General features: G+C 44.5%; 1 protein-coding gene across 6 annotated transcripts in view; it reads left to right on the forward strand.

Moving 5' to 3' along the window:
• The window catches only part of LOC100644350, a 259551-nt gene that overhangs the window by 82924 nt on the left and 159344 nt on the right, over nucleotides 1–17283 (forward strand). The window contains exon 1 of one of the 6 annotated variants that reach the window (XM_048414109.1): nucleotides 6945–7105. The exons of 4 other annotated variants lie outside the window; for them this stretch is intronic. The gene's annotated coding sequence lies outside the window, so the exon portion shown is untranslated. Of the gene's footprint in view, nucleotides 1–6944; nucleotides 7106–7294; nucleotides 7315–17283 lie in introns of those variants that run through there. One more of the 6 variants, XM_048414110.1, reaches the window with a different exon arrangement.

Below are 17283 nucleotides of genomic sequence, written 5' to 3' on the forward strand. Positions count from 1 at the left end.
GATAGAGTTACTAATACGACTGTCGCGCTGTGTAACGTTCGAGCAATTCGCATAATTGTATAAATATTGACCGATGCAGAAATCATCGAGGCACGCTGCCGCGATTCGAAGTGGGTCATTTACGTTTGAATTATTTAAATTCTATTTGCTTTTTGACCGATCGTAAATGCTTCGCATACACTTAAATATATTATTATGTAACTTATTTCTACGATTTGTGTAAACTGAAAGTCCTTTGAACTTGAGTACATAACCTCCGAGAGATTTTGTCTAAATAATTTATTTTCCCAATGTTGAAAATTAATTACGGTAATATCAGATATTATTTGTAAAATTCATTAATTCGACGGTTTTGTACAAATTTTCAAACGTTCAACCTTCTAAATTTAAATTTTCAAGTTTCCGGCTGAAGTTTGAGAAATCTGTAAACGAATTTCTTTGCCTATTAGAGCCAGTATTCGTTAATTGTAAAGAGCCCACCTACAATTATCGCTTGATACTTTGAATCTTGTTGAACACCGATAGACGAGTATCACGCGTCGCGTATAAATATTAATAAAGTCGGTAAAGTTCACCTTGAAAGCCACTGGTATGCGCGGTAGTAGCTGCAGTTTAGACGTACTTCTGCCAGTCATACAGTCCGACCGTTACCTAGAGGCGGACCGGAGGTCGAGGGTTGCCAGTCACGGGGGTGTAAGTGCTGTTTCGTGTACGGCCAGCTCCACCACCCGCTTTCGATCCCGTGCTCCCTTCGTCTCGTTCTCTCTCTCTCTCTCTCTCTCTCGTTCTCTTGCTTGCTCATTTACTCTGTCTCTCTAGGGAGAGACAGGAGTAAAACGCCCACGCGTACTCCCTTCAACCGTCAGTTCCACGGGCTGGATGCGTACCAGAATTAGTTCGCTGGAAAGGTTGGCTTCCTTCTTAAAGTACTATACGAACAGGCATGTTTCTTTTTTCCTGACTTTTATTTCTTGGTAAATTTCGTGAATTTTATCGATACCGTAACGTTCGAATAGGCATGTGCCATAAGTTGAAAGATGATTTTGCAACCGTCGCGACGCTGCGCCAATCAATCAGGACACTCTTTGTAATATGCCAGTAATTTTTGTCGTTTGCTTTATTCGCGCTGAAATGTCCGACGTTGATATTCAACCTCGTGCTACGTGATGGATATACTGGCCAGTTTTGAACGTACAGAGAATAAATAACATTGTATAACGGGAATCTCTGTAAATCAAATAATATATCATATGATTCTTGAAATCATGATAACGACAATTTTCTCGGTCCGTCAGAAACTTTTAAATTGTACGCTAGCTCGACTAAAACTTTCACCACACCATCTTACAACGAAGTCATTAGATTGGTTGAGCGATCTTTTGACCGTAGTGTGACCAAGCAGGTACCCAAATATCCATTTCAGTACGCGTTTTAACAGCTTTTTCTTCTAATGTGCCGCTCTGAATTGTGCCACTCTTTGGATATTTTTTATGCCGAAATTTATATTTAAAGCATCAAACTTACTCGTGCACTTCTTGGATAGATATAACATCCTGGTTAACTAGATAAGACTCGACAATAACATATCGACGATATCTGGCGACAAATATCGAGATAAAAGTTCTATCATATTCGTCAGAGAAGATGCTGTTGACGAGATTCTTGTTAAGATTAATTGCAAAACACGCATCTATTTAAACGAATCATAAAGCAGCATCGGTCGTGTTCCTCAAGCTGTAAAACGCAGATCGAACAACCGATTCGCTTTCATAAAGAAACTTGGGACGGAGCGAGGAACGCGAACGTAATCCCAGCTCGGAGGGGAGTAACTTTCGAAGCTGGCCAGCTTCTGTAAATGGCAGTAAACCAGGGAATCAATTCGTAGTCGAGTTAATAGCAGGTTACAGTGGTCAGAGCAATTCTACGTAAGAGGGCGAGAGCGTGGTCATGGCGAACGGTGAACATGCTGCAGTCCGAACTCCAAGACGAGAGACTCGGTACGGCCGGTGAATCGGTGCCGCTCTACCGGGTGTTCATCCTGGATAAGTTTCTCGGCAGCCATCGATATCCAAAGTTCAAGGGACATGACCCCCCTCCCCTTGATATTTGGAACGTGATAAACTTGATAGTAAGCTGTCGGGGAAAGCGAGACGACAGCCTGCCGTTGTTGATGACAGACATAATTAATGCAGGGACACGCTATGATGTTGCGAAGTCAGTTCGAGCTTACCGGATGCCGCTCATTCCTTCTTTCCATCGCTGGAATGTTGTTATAGTAAATAGAACTCCATGTATTGGAACGGAATTTTGGCTAACGCCCGATTAAATAAACTGGAGACTAAACTCATTTACATGAAAAGAGTTACTTGCTACGAACGCAAGCGAACATGATTTGTGTTTCGATGATACGATGTGAAAGAACGAGCATTCGCTCGCTTGATCCAAATACACCTTTATATAAAGTCATCGTCAAGTATCGGTATTGTATGGACCACTTGCCCTCAAATGGGTTCAAATAAATGGAATTCTACTATATATATATATATATATACTACAAATGAATTGTCAATTGTCAATTTATCGTAACATAGAATAATAGAAATTAGCGTCAAACAAAATTCTTCTGCTTTCCGCGGATTTTTTTATTCGATCTATCTGATGCATTTAGTCAATTAGGATACAACTTATCTGCACACCAATGCCCCGGAAACTGTCCGGTTAGTGTATCACTGTTTGTCCACAATATTGTACCGTTCTATGTAACAATGTTCTACGTTGGTTTACATATCTGTTATAACCTCTACAGCTCTAATTTGCAACTCGGTTGACCTTTGTCCAGGTACCAGAACTACTCGAATAAAGTGGTATCGATTCTGCAGCGTTGGAAACGACGGGAGAAGTTTCATCTCGATTGTATGTGTGCCTTTTGGAAAAATTAATCTTTTACTTTAAAATTAATTTACATGTTAAAATTGATTTTAAGCTATAACGAATGGATGTTGTCCACATTGAGGGAAATTTTTATAATGTTTCGAGCTCATGTTCCAGCATATTGCCCCGTTTCTGTTACACGATAATTACATTTTATTTCCACGGCAAAGATCATCGACGGGAATTATTTCTCGACCCGGTTGTTAATCGAATCTCAAAGTCGGGCTCGATAGCCGGTCGAAAGATCGTTTATTCTCGAAACGAACGAAATTAAATAAACACGTGGAGGAGTGTAAACGAAGAATTTCCAATCGGAGTTCCAGATGAGAAACGAGTTTTCTATTCGACCTTTCCTTCGGCGACCGCGTCCCGAAATTACGTACCTCGCAAATGAATCTTCCTTCCATCGACAGCGAAATTTTCTCCTCGACTATATCGGGGGGCAGATCTGTTTTATTTCCTTTCGTCGATTTTCTCCTCTGTTGTTACTCCTTTTTTCCTTCGTTTCAACGGGCACACGACTTCGTGGCTTCATGGAGTTTGGTGCGCAGAAAGAAAGGGAATTTCTTTAGTGTCGTGGCGGAGGAACCGGGGAAGAAACGGAGATGAACGATCGGTTCAACAAAGGTTTCAACAGAAGTTAAATCGCCTAATTACAGGTTAAAAATTTAATCAACGAATGCGTTTAATACGGTACAGTTTGCCGAGGCGCGCATTAAAACGTGACTGAAGCTTTTTAATTATGGAGCAACAACCTTTTGGCTCGTTTGTCGAATAAACCCATGTTCGATGCTGTCTCTGTGCCTTCGGCTCGTTTAATTGAACGTCACGCGGCTTTTATGCGCGTCTATCGGCCGCAACTTTGGCACCAAATTTTTAACGAGTCGTATGCAGCAAACTCATTAAACTTCTTTCGAATGATGTTCCCTTTATGAATTCTCGATTTTGCCTGGTTATGCAACGCCGCGCTGATTATAATATAATCGTTCCGTGAATGAGGCGTTACCTTCCGGGAACAAACACCAGACGGCAGATAATTTATTCAATTTGAATAAATATCGATAGATATAGGATAAAATTATATTCGTAAAATTTCTATGCCACGTCATCGTCCGCCCTTATCCACTTTTATTCGATAGCCTAACTTTCTTGAGACTCTATAACACGTGGTATACACACGATCGTCGAATGAATTGCACGGAAGATACGGTATTCGTCTGAAATTCTAATCCCAGCTAGCGGTGCGTGTATCTGAGATCGAGTAGTTTAGAGATCCCTCGGGGCATCATCGAGCGACTGTGTATCGCATTTGTTCGTCGTTTCTGCGACTTCCTTCTCGGTCTTTCGTCGTCGTCGTCGTCGTCGTCGTCGTCATCGTCGTCGAAGGCGGTCGATGGAGGCTCATGAAAAATTTCCAATCGCCGAGTTCCCCGCTCGCCTTATTAATGATCCGCCATCGTAACGGGGTCACCGGTCGATCACAATGAACTCCCGCTTTTCACCGAGACTCGGCGATTCTACGAGGGTTAGACGTCCATTCTTCGTGAAGCTATCGCAACGACGACGGCGACGAAAGAAAAAGGAATTGGTGGCGAGAACCGCTAAGAAAGCTCTTAATCCTGACTCATTAGTCCGGTCGACGACGATCGAGTAGACATCGATCAGAAGGTTTAAGTCGCAGCCGGTTAAAAGGCTGGCAGTGGCAAGCAACGGTGTGGAACGGGGCACAGCCGGCAGATTAGGTTGGGTTCGGTGATAAGTGATCGCGGTTCCCGGACTGAAACTCTAATTAATACCTCGACGCTTCGTTTGAGCCGGTGACTTACGGGGCTGTCGGCCGGGCGCAGAATTACGCTGAAACTGCCGGCACAGCGGCGTTGTCCTTCAGGGGCGGTACGACCATTTGTTATCGAGGGGGACTCGAAACAGAGAGCGGCCGATCGTCGACCACCAACCGCTTTACACCACCTGCAATCGTTGTTCTCGACGTTCTCCGCCGCGGATGCGATGCAATCGCTATCCTCTCCATACTCAATGCCTTTACGTTCGATTTAACGAGCCACGATACCTCGTCACCGATTTTAGTTATTCTTCAACTTTCAATCATCGTCCTTGTTGTTCAATAAGGGATACGAAGGAACGGGACGAGCAGCAATAACTGATAACTTTGTGAATACTTTGGACGCGGTAACGGGCTGCTTTGCCACCAATCGATGAAAAATATGATTAATGGGTCCTCTCGAGAAGAATATTTCTTTCTTTTTTCTTTTTTCTTTTTTAAACGTGTCTTGATCCAAGTTGAACTGATCGATGGCTTCCTAATGAGAATGGAGGAATTGTGAAAACGCATGTTTCGGAGATAATCTCGTTAGTTACGTGCTATAGTCGTTTTAAAAAATATTCTTCTCTATAAGGTAGCAACGTGGACAGAAACGATTTATCTCTCATGGGAGTCCATGAAACGTAAGCGAGGCGTCACGGTCCAAAGTACTCTTGAATTCAGGTTTCTTTTCACGATTCGTCACGAATCGACGCCGATGGAGTAGGCGAGCCGCCGTCGCGTCCTTCTTTCGTTCTTTCGAAAAGGGCGTTCCTTTTTCTCACTTTGGTTTGCAGCCCGGTCTTAGCCAATCTATCGCCCGCTCGGTATTATGCGCTTTAGTGCATCGTCGCGACACTGTGTGTATGACTCGGTCTCATAAAACGAGCGAGCGAAAATCCCAAAAGCCAAAAGGGAAAGAAAAGACGCAAGAAGATTCTTTCGCGTGTCTTCTTTCCGTCGTTTAATCGGCGTTGTTCCGCCAAATTTTTCTAGAATGGTCGCTTCGATCAAGATTCAGCCAGGTGAATCTGCGATATTCGTTAATTCGAATTATCCACTGATTATCCATCCTCCTATCGCATCACCGTTATGAAAGCTGCAGATCAGAAAATTTCTATGTCCTCGATAGACTGTACTTGGACGTTTCTACTTCTTACTTTTCACTGATACAGTAAAATAGGAATGAGCGAGAAAACGTCGACAGCTCTAGCAAGTTAAAGAAATGTATATATCGCGTGAATCTGTGTTGAATTAGAAATCTCCAACATTTGCTAGGAATTCTCCGTAATAGGGAAAATGCACAAGCGCAAGATATTTTCGAGCATACGTGCCGGAGATTGAATACATGGCTTGCGAAAGTAATTGCAAGAAGAATAATCAGACTTGGCGTGTAACGTTAGGAGCGAGTTCCCAAAAAGCAGGGCAAAAATAAGGCGAACATCGACTCGTACCTTCAGCTGCAGACAAATTTCAGCTGACAGAGTGTCCGTACGGTAGTATAGTAGAGGTAGTAGACTATAGAGTTACGTCATGGGGCAGGAAGCACAGTCTATAAATGACCCAGGGAAAAAATATCGAGCAGAAGAAAGTAAAGGAGCGGTGAAGAGTGAACGACGAAGACGAAGAGGGAGATAGGCTGGGTCACGCGTTTCCTGAGCCACCAGCGATGTGACGAAGTGCATTTTACAAAGGTACGCGGTCACCCTTGCGTCGTTTCCCTCGCTTCTTATCTCTTGGTCGTTCCACTTCTACCTACGCTTTTTCGCCGAAGACAATTTGTCGCCGGTCGCGATACTCGAGTTGAAGGAAACGCTGCCTGCGGAGGGAGCGTAAACTCACGAGTCTCGGAATAAGATGCTTTTGGTGACACGAAACGAACAGAAAAGCGGAGTTTTCAAATGGTAAAAGACGATTCGTGAGAATAAGTAGACAAATTGTCGATGACTAATTTCCATCGAAGGGGAATAGAGGGAAAAGATAGAAATCCAATTAAATCTACGAATAGAACGAAGAGGGACACGCGGGTAAGATTTCCAAAGAAGCTCGGTCAAAGTTCCATGACCCTTTTCTACTTCTTTCTCCTTTCGCCGACCCTTCTCTTTTACTATGTCGCGTCATTCCTACTACTTTCGTCTCAGTCGGTTTCGTAGCTGGTCGGTCTCCGCTTTTCTTCGATTTTTCTCTGCTCTTTGTAAAGCAGAAAACTTTCGCTCGATTGAACGGACAATCAACGACGATATACCGCGTCTCGCTAACTTTTATAAATAACTTATGGCCATTGAAAAGGATAAACAGCGAGTGGGTGGGGGTAGAGCGAAAAATAGAACGAGGAGAACCGGCTGTTTTAACAGGGTAAGAATAAATTGATTTTTACGATAATTCGCCCTCTCGACTGAACGAAAATCATAAATAAAACATGGGAAATTGTAAAAGCTTAACTTGACAATTTTCCGTAACAGAAAATAAATAACAATTTCTCCTCCTTTGTGTTTAGGTAAGTCCGTGGTGGAACAGAAAACTTTGTTCCCCTCGAAGCTGGCTAATATCATCTCTGTAGAAACGTGAGTAATATTTTAGTAGAAAAATTCATGATATTGGTAATAAATAGGATCGATCAGACAGACATTGCTCGATCGTTTATCCCCTCTTAACAACATACTCTATCTCGGTTTTATTAGATTACGGTCAACCCATGATTCAGCCGAAACCGCAATTGGAATATTTCATACACGCGCAGACAACACGTCATGGATTTGTCATTTTCTTCCATACGCGAATCTCTATTCCCCACTTATTCCCTAAAAGCTGACCGATCTCGAGGAGAGGGTGGGAAGGGAACGAGCCCTCGGCATAGGTTTTGCCGTTAGGTTAGGTTCCTTGGGTGCAGCAAGGTCGGTTTCCAACCCTTACCGCCTTGAAACCCGAGGGGTTAGAGATGGCGGTTAGATGCGGCCAGCCGATTAAGACGTCGATAAATAATATTAATTGTCGGCCAACTCCCGTGCCAAAAGCACCGTCTCTCCCCCACGGGGAGACGCGGTCGAGAGCCGGTCGAAGGGTGGGATGCGTTGCGTTTAATCAATACCCACGTAATGCTGCTGCGGATGGATGATGGCGATGCTAGAGTGCGGGAAAGACGGTGTTGATGGAAGTAGAGCGTCTGTGTCGATGGCGGTTGCGGCGGTAACGGCGGTGGTGATAGTAGTAGTGGCGGTGGTGGTGGTGGTGGTGGTGGTGGCGGCGGCGACGGTGGTACCGATGCTGTTGCTGTAAGTTTATTACGTAAGCCGGGGCCTCCTCGACGCGCTGAACGCAACCTCGAGTTGTGTAATTAAAATTAATAATTCCGCGGCCTCGATGCAGCCTTGTCAGACGAGTCTATTTGCCGTGTTGCTTGCTTGCTTGCTCGCTCGCTCGCTCCGCGCCTCGCCTCGCCTCGCTCTTCGCGTCTTCCGCACCTTCTTCTTAATGCTCCCCGATACCGATTCCACCTCCGGTTTCTCGCACGCTCGTCCCGCTGCTCGACAATGGTGCTCGTAATCGCGGCAAAGTGCCTCGCTCGTCGAACCTTCCATGCCCGAGGAACTTCGCTACTCGCACATCGTAGAAAGCTGAACACGTCTGTCGCTTGGAAATTTCTACTCCACTGACATGTATTTTTTACGTTGGAAACTTTCGTTTCGTTGAAGGCCAGGTTCGGGAAGGCGCGCGCGGTTACCCTGTCAAGGCGCGAATAAAAAATTCACGCTCGCCTCTTTGGTTCATTCCACGTGTGTTTTCTTAACGAGACGTCTGACACGACGTTTCCGGCGCGAAGTCGGTGTCGTAACACCGTAGATCTTTCGGGCGACGTTAACCGATCGATTTTACATTAAACCGTTGGTGTATTTCGTTTTGGCCATCTCCTAAACAATTTCCAGTCTCCGCTTTCTGCGCGTCTTATCGCATCTGAATCTATTTTTGTTATTCATTGTAAATTAGTAACCGTTCACCGTATCGGAGTTTCAACGGATAGTTTCAACTTGGAAAAGCTCACGAATTCGCTTGGCGGCGTAGTTGGTCTACTATTCTCGTTGCAGAGTCGTCAACCCGACTACATCCTCAGGATACGTACACGCGAGTCACGTTTTCGGAACTGAAGGATCGCCGCGCTAGAGAGACGGTATAGGTACTTGAGACGAACACTCGACCCACGCAGGTGCTTGGTGCGAGCGTTCGCACACTCGAAAGCACTCGCGCGAATGCTCTCATTTTTCAACGCCGTCACACTGCCGTCGCCACCGCCGTAATCGTCGCCAACCATATCGCGACAATGAGCGCTCTAATGCAGTAACGATTACTCCGAGGGCCGGGGGTTAGATTTTAAGGTGTGCGTGTCGAGTACAGCGCCGTCAGCCGACGGCGATACTCGGGTCATATGCGCGTGCTATCACGACCACTGTAATTTCTTTTGGACGTTGCGAATATTTTCCAAGCCGCCGTTCCGTTCGTTGTTTGTTTCGATGAAAATATTTTCGTGGCAATCTCGACCAGTTGCCATGAATTTCGACAAAACGTATATCGGTGTCCTAAATTCGTGGTACAAGCGAAGTGAAGGAGATTCCATTGCCCGGAATAGGACAAAACAAAGAAATAACGAAATTACGTTGTTCTATTGTCTATCTGTAAATTTAGACCGCGCTGTAAACGTCGGATACGATAATATCTTCATCGTGTTTGACATTGATCGTGGAAAATATGAAATATAGTACAGAGTATAAGGGTTGTAATATAGTTCTTTGCAAGACATATGGGGTTATAAGTAAAACATACAGGAAACGGAGAAGTGGTCTTGATTTCGAATCCGTGCCCCTAGGTATCCTGACTGCCGAGGCCCCAGGCTGTCACAGCGAGGTTACCTTCTTATGAATCTTGCATCGAACTTTCCTCCGTTCTTACGCTATAGTTAGGCTTGACAGGCTCGAGAATAGGTCGAATCTTCTAGAACCTGTCGTATCAAGGTCAATACCCCTTTATATACCCGTAGTGTTGCACGAGCGGAGATCGTATAACGCAGAAATTATTGCGTTATGCTATTGTGGATGGGTTTCTTCGCTTTCTCCTGCTATCTTTTTTTTCTTTTTCTGTCTTTTCTTTTTTTTTCTTTTTTTTTTTTTTAATCTGTTGTCACTAGTCGTTCAAAATAAATTCTGTAACCTTGGTATATTTGAAGCGATATGTCGTGATAGATGTAGAAGGAATGCTCAGATGTTTCAACAAGAAACTGACGTCCAATAACAACGAGCAACAAACAACAATTAACAACAATTAACAATTGAAAGTTAACAATGCTTGGTAACGATCAATGCTTGACGCAGGTTATAGGAAGTCGAGCGCTCGTTTCGCGTAATCCTTCGCACTTCGCAGCTCGGGGCAGACCGAATCTCTTTGATTCAAAAGCCACGTCGATTCTTTTCTTTGTTGGCCATCGATATCGCGCGCGTTTGTTAGAAGTCCACGACTGCCACGTGTACGGTCTCCCGAAGATTCGGCGAAGGAGCAGTAGGGACACCTAAAGGCTTGTCCGCATAGCGCTTTTAAGATAAAGCGCTTTGTGCCGCGAAACCATTGGAAATTTCCGAGATCGAGTGCCGCCACATATTCTACAATGAAATTATCCATGGTATCTCGTTAAATTTTAGCTTCTCTTCGTCTAAAGATTTGAAGAAAGGATGTTCATCTTGTGTAATGCTTGATTTCCACTTAAACGGCTAAAAATAGTAGGAAACTAGTAAAATGATGCAACAGCGCCAGCTTGGGGAGCACCGTTGGCTGGTCGCATAAGGTCACGATATTGCACGGGTCCCATAAAAGCAATAACAGCCGACATGGTAATAAGATTCTCTCCCTTTTGTGTGGAGCTCTCGTCAATTGTAAGTATGGCCCCCGTTATAATAACAGAGCGAATTGTAACACGGTAACGATCGCTGATATCGGGTCTTCTATTTAAATTACTAAATGTCGCAGATTCGAGCTGCAACGGCCAAATTCACTGGTTATTATCGCGTAAGACAAACGGGCTCGATGAAAGTTTGATCGCGCGCGACACCGCAATATCTAATCCGCGGAACACCGGTGCATCGGAAAAACCGTTTTGGCCTCGCGTCGTTTTTTCGGCAATTTGCGAACGGCCTTGTGTCAGAATAATTTTCATGCTCGATGAGTCGCAATTTCGCAGCGCAACGTGCACACGTGATATAGATATAATTCCGCTTACACTTCGTTAATGCGATGCAAATTTATAAGCAAATTTCAGCATAACCGCGCACACGGTGCGCAACAGTTTGTACGCTGGCCCTTTATTATGCACGGTTACGGTTTAACGGTGTTTAAGCTCGCCGTAATCAATTTTATTGGGGCTCTGGACCGAAAACCCCGACGATAAATCTATCGAAACGGATTTTTCGGCACCAGCTGGGCCGTGTCATTCGCCATTCTCGCGATGTTCGACGCCAACGTTCGCAAAACGACGACGGCACGTTCTTGAGCAGCGAAATATCGTCGCGAAACAATCATAAACGATGGACAAACTTTGTTTGGATTGGAAATGCTTTGTCGAATCGCTTGCCTAAAGTGTATCGTTATAGATTTAATTTGGCATAATCGAGAACATTCAAGAGCGAAAGGATCAATTTCCACGAGGAGGCTGAAAGCGGCGGGGTTAAGTGGCGACAAGTTTCTTTTAATACAATTACCATAACGCCGCTGTCGATATTCTCGATCGGATAACCGTCGGAAAGTACGCGAAGCAAACAGACATCGAGACGACTTTAAGCTTTTCAAGTGCTTGCGGCTGCCGGTTCTTGAAACTGACCAGCTCCTTCTCGCTCGCTTACGTCTCCGGCCGATGCCGTTTAACAAGTTCAAGTAAACGAGCGAAACGACGAACCGTGGATCGGACGCGAGAAGAAAATTATTTTCGCGAAATTAACCACGATACTTGATCGATACAATGGCGAATGGCGGCTACTTGAAACGTCGAGGCAACGGTTATATAGGGAGGGGAAGTTTTTAAAGTGGCTCGACGGAGCTGTTGGATGTAATTGACGAAAAAACTTACCGATACTTTCGATATCGGCCCTCTACTACTTTCCATCGTGCCGTCGACGAAAACGATTGCCTTAATTGCCTTGCCTCGCCACTCTATTCGCTCGCACGGCAATTAATCCTGGCCGATCGATCGATAGCCGGTGCTTGTTCTTTGAGAAATTTTCGGCCATTTTAGAGCGGCGTAATCGACACCGGTGTATTCGATTTATTTATGCATGCTAGCGACTCGGAAGAGTCTCTGCTCGAGAGGACAACCGAAAAGTTTCTCGTCGAGCGAAACCGGAAAACAGATATTACGAGGTTGATGTTACGGTTATGCGCTCTTCTAAAAGGTAGGAAATCCAATTTAAAACGGACAAGGATACGAGAGGGAAACCACGGGGATTAAAAAACGTAGACGAGTTTGAAACGCAAGTAGATTGCATGGCAGCGAGATCTTGGGTAATCGGCATGCGCGAACTCGCGATACACACCTTTCCATCAGTTCTACCCTTACAAAGGAGTAACATTGTATTTGTGCTCGCATGTGCTCCGTCCTGTTATTTCTATCGGCGTGATTAGGATCGATCTCAATGACAATCCCTTTGCTTTCATTTTCAACTGATTAAAATATGTCGATTCTTTTACACTCACCATGGGAGCAATTCATCTCTATATTTAGAATATTTCTTCTATTATCCGTTTCTACGCGTACCTATGATTTTGCAACGTAAAACCATCTAACAACGAAGAAATCTGTTTGGTTGTTTTGTCGCCGACTTGGCCAATTTCTTGTTACCCTTGCTTTCCTTACATCGCCACGTTCTAAAGCTTTTCCGTTTTCCCCGCTGCTATTTTAATTTTAAATACTCAAACATTCCAACAGATACTATTATACAAAGTTTGATATTCACGCGAAAGTGCTCTCAAACTGGTAGCTTCGTTCAGCTTTGCAGTATGAAAATTTTACTGCGAAAGAACGATCGGTGAACGGTCCGTGAGTCGTGAGCAAAAATTCAAATTGAAATATTAATTGGTCTCCGGAGTTGGATCCTTCGTGGCCGCGTGCAGTCGCCGCGAATTTATGTATGCATTTATATATGCAGCCATCCACTGACATGCGTATGCATTTATGTATGTAGCTACGTCTCGACAGTACAAGGCGTGCCACTTATTCTGACCGCTGCGCTGCAAATAACTTTGCCCGTTGTTTGCATATCCAAACTCTTTCCTCGGCGAAATTGTTCCCTGCGCGAGAACAGCGGCTGACTCGTGGGCCCAGCACATGCACATGTTTCAGAATTACGAGTACAAACGTGACAGCGTTCAGGTGGCCAAACAGAGAAGAAAGAACATTTTGACAAACGTTAGCCCATCTAGTTGATACTTTTAACGCATTGACTGATGCAGTTCCGCGTCTCGTTTCACATCTCTAGCTGTGTATTGATAGCATTATTTTGTGTTATTTTATACAATATTTAAAGGCAATACGAACTCATTCTGCCAACGTAATCCTATAGCTTAGTGTGATATTACCAGTGCCATAATACCATAACGAATATGTGTCCTAAATCCATAAAGTAATCATACACCTAAATATTATAATGCCGTTAAATTAAGAATTGCTATCTCCTATGCATTATTGTTTCTTCGTATAATTTCTGTAGCAGAAAAACAACGAGCCGTTGATGTTGATACGTAGCAGCTACAAAATTTCTGTGCTTCGCAAACCGAGTTCCGTTGTCCTTTTCGATGCCATTTAACCAGAACGTACGCGCGCGCCTTGATTTAATTGTTATCGAAAATGAAAGGCGCGTTGTTAACCGGAGACAAAGGAACGCGGAGGCCACGCGGGAGGACGAGAGGAATGATTTATTATGTTGCCATGGCTCGATGCCACTGACACGAGGAGAGAGCACGGAGCTGCGTGCTCGCGGCACGAAGTGGAAGAATAATTTGCAAAAATGGAATTCTGTCGGTGGTGGACGTTGACGAGCGAGCGTCGCGGTGCGTACGTGCGCGCGCCCGCTGAAATACATAAGGCGGGGAATAATTGTGATTCGTTGTATGGCGTGCTTGACGAATGAAATTCTGCGGTCGAAATAAAATTGCAACGTCGCTCGGCACTCGTGCCAAAGCCTCCGCCGTTGGTCAGTGATTTAATTATTCCGTTGTTCGCCGGTTTCGATAGACGCACACACTCCGCCCTCGATAATGCTTCACGATCGGCGAATTTTTCTTATTAGATTGGAACACGCGCTCGCTTTAGCTAGCTGCCTGCCTCGAGTATTCAATTTGCGTAGAAGAAGTAAGGCAAACTCGGCCATAAATAATCTTTAGACGACATACATTTGAAAATAAATCATGCGACTCGTTATTAGTAGCGTTATTTATATCGTTTACATTAATAGCTCGACGATCATAGTTTTCTATTGGGATCTAATTTCTATTCATCGAGAAGTGAGACGTTTGTTCGATCGATGTACCTCCTCGCTGACTCAAATAGCCCCGTCACAATGTTATTTCGGTGGTCATTTTCTGGCTTTTGCTAGTTTTCCTTGCTGCACTTTCTCATCCCTTCGTTAAAGACGAATTACGACTCGCAATGTTAGATAAATTTGATTGCTTAATGCAAAGTTCAGAGTGGAGCTTTGAAATATCGAAGGTAAGGCGACCCTAATAACACGACGTTACCGATAAAATCGATCAGATCAATATTTGAGAACAAAAGATACGGTCGAGACGAGTTTGTATCAAGTTTAAGCGTGCCAATTATCCGGATCGACGTTAAGCGACTACGCAACTTCTAGAAGGAGTAATACAATTAGCGAGCATTGTTTGCGGTGTTGTACAAATTCTCCGTTGCGTCGTAATTTTGATCTGTATTTCACGTAGCGTGGGTAGAAACGTGCAGACGCTAAAGGCACGGTTCGGTATGCGTCATCATCCGCAGCTTATTAATTCAAGTCGTAGAGTGGCTCTAACTGAGCGATAACAGAGAAATCGCGCAGAGTCAGCCACGCAACATCGTTAACTGATTCGAACATCGTAATTTCTATCGATCGCCAGGCACAGGTTGAGGTTCCAAGAGGTCTCGATTACCGGAGCCAGAAGCGTGCACAGCCGAATTCGATTCTGTTACGAGTTGCGGAGTTTACAGCCGTAGGAGATACGTACACGTGTATCGGGGTAGACCGATAACGGACCGATTTAAACCAGGCAGGAAAGAGGCTAGGAATGCAGGAATCAGATTCAACTTGCGATAATTCAAGCAGCCGTTCAACAGCCGGAGTGCGCTTCGAGTCTCGAAATGGAATCGCTATTGCCGTTAGACGCTTGACGTTAATGACGTTTATTAATAGACTCGAAGCTTCGAGTACGGCCCGTTATCCTTTTATCGTCTTAACTTTCATGTAAATTTTCTCTATCGACGTTTCAAGCTAAATGTTTCGGGATTAGAACTATTAATTATCTTTTAACACGTGGAATATTACTGTTTTATCGCGATTTCCTGGAATGCTTTTCCGCTGTAATTTCAGGCCAATACGCGGTATAAGCACGTCTAGTTTGAAAACGAGGGGAAAAGGAAACAGGAGAAAAATGGAAAACGAAAGGACGAGAAAAACTAGCGCGCCATTAAATCAGCAACGGGCCTTTAAAATCATTAGCGTTAATAACCGGAGGCTCGGAAAGGTACACCGTCTACCGATATTCAATTACGCCTCTGTGGCTTGCACGCGACGAAGGTGAGACAGCTATCTCTGCTATTGACATTTCGTTTTGTTCGTTCCGGCGCCCATAAAAACCATCGTTACCAATACGTGCTTTGTCGAAACAAGATCTTTGCTCTTGTTCTTCTTGTAAATACGTCTTCGATCATTCTCCGTGGCAAACTATTACGTTGCCTAACCATCCCTAATTCCATTCCCAATTTCATTTTCATCGTGAAACAGTAATCGGGAAACGAACGAATGTGTAACTTGAGCAGCCAGTTCTCTTTTAAGAGTCATCGTCATAGATAATTTGCACAAATAGGAAATACTTGTTAACGATGCGAAACCAGTTACATCCAAAGATGAAATATTAATCTGATTTCTGCATCTATGCTTTTCCGTCGGATTGTTACGAGCGAGATTTTAATTTGTTGAATTACGAATAATGGAAAGGAGAGCGCGAGATGACAGCCACGCTAATGGCGAACCCGATTTCCCGGATAAAATCATCCGAACGACAATTGGCAGCACGACCAGGTCATCCTCGCGCGATCGATTAACCCTTTAATTCAGGCAAGAGGTTGCGAACCGCGGTAACTCGGCGTAGAACGAATGTTAAATTTGATTTCCTTGAATATCTCTATAACCTCGTTACGCGGTCGAGTCTCTGAGTCGAATAACCGTTCCGAGGCGTCTATATATCACAGTGTCAAGGGGTTGAAGTCGGAGTACGGACGTAATTTCATACTTTACGACGCCACGTTGCAGGTTACCGCGTCGAAATTCATTTCGTGCTTTACGCTACCGGATGTCGACCGGGAGAATGTGTAGTAAAATGAAAAATTCCTCGTCCCTCGTAAGAGGTACGCACTCTTAAAGACCGTATAGCGCGCAGCAGTGCCACTTTTATCGCGGCGAAATTTTTCCCAACGCTAATTTCATATCCGCTATATTCCGTATCCGTTCGAGAATGTTAACATTCTATTCGAAGAAACGTTAAGAACCGCAACACGAAACTGCGACGAAGCATGCGAAACACGTCGCCGTTTACGCGTTGCTAGGTACAGGCTCGATGAGAAGTTGGAAGTACGCGCGGTAGCGGTAACGGTAGCGGCACCGGCGTAGCTCTTTGCTTCCGGAATAATTAATCTCGACGAGAGCGAACGCGAGAGCCGCAGAGTTTCCTGCAAGATCCCCCGACGCGACAATGTCACCGGAGGCAGCCAGTTACTTCTTTCCGAATAACTTGCCAAGGAAAATCCCAATACTACTCGTTACCTGACTCGCGTTGCCATTTCCTGCCGAGACACCCGCCGAACAACTTTCTTCTCGCGCTGCCATTGCGCTCGATTTTCCACGCGAATCGGCCATTGTTAATAAGTCTGTGAATAGGCGGCAAACTTTGTCCTTTTCAGTCGTATACGGTGTGACGAGGCTTCAGCCGCCAACATACATTTCAGACGCGAGTAATTAGCGACTATGGCTACGACACGCTATAAAACCAATGAATAAGAAAAATGTCGCCATCTATTTCAGTTGTTTGAGAAATTGCCGGTGGAACGTACGCATGCTCGTTATTGAGAAACTTTTTATTAATGGAACATTTTCCTTCTGTTTGTTGAAACTGGAGCACTTTGCAAGCGCCACTCGATATCAATTTCGAGCAGGTTTGAAGGCGAAAGATGTACCGGATTTAGTCGACGCAAGGGGAAACGTAAAATATGCTCGACGTACCGGTTGGTTCGCGTG

Source organism: Bombus terrestris, chromosome 18, assembly GCF_910591885.1.
Source record: "Bombus terrestris chromosome 18, iyBomTerr1.2, whole genome shotgun sequence".
Classification (NCBI taxonomy): Eukaryota; Metazoa; Arthropoda; class Insecta; order Hymenoptera; family Apidae; genus Bombus; species Bombus terrestris.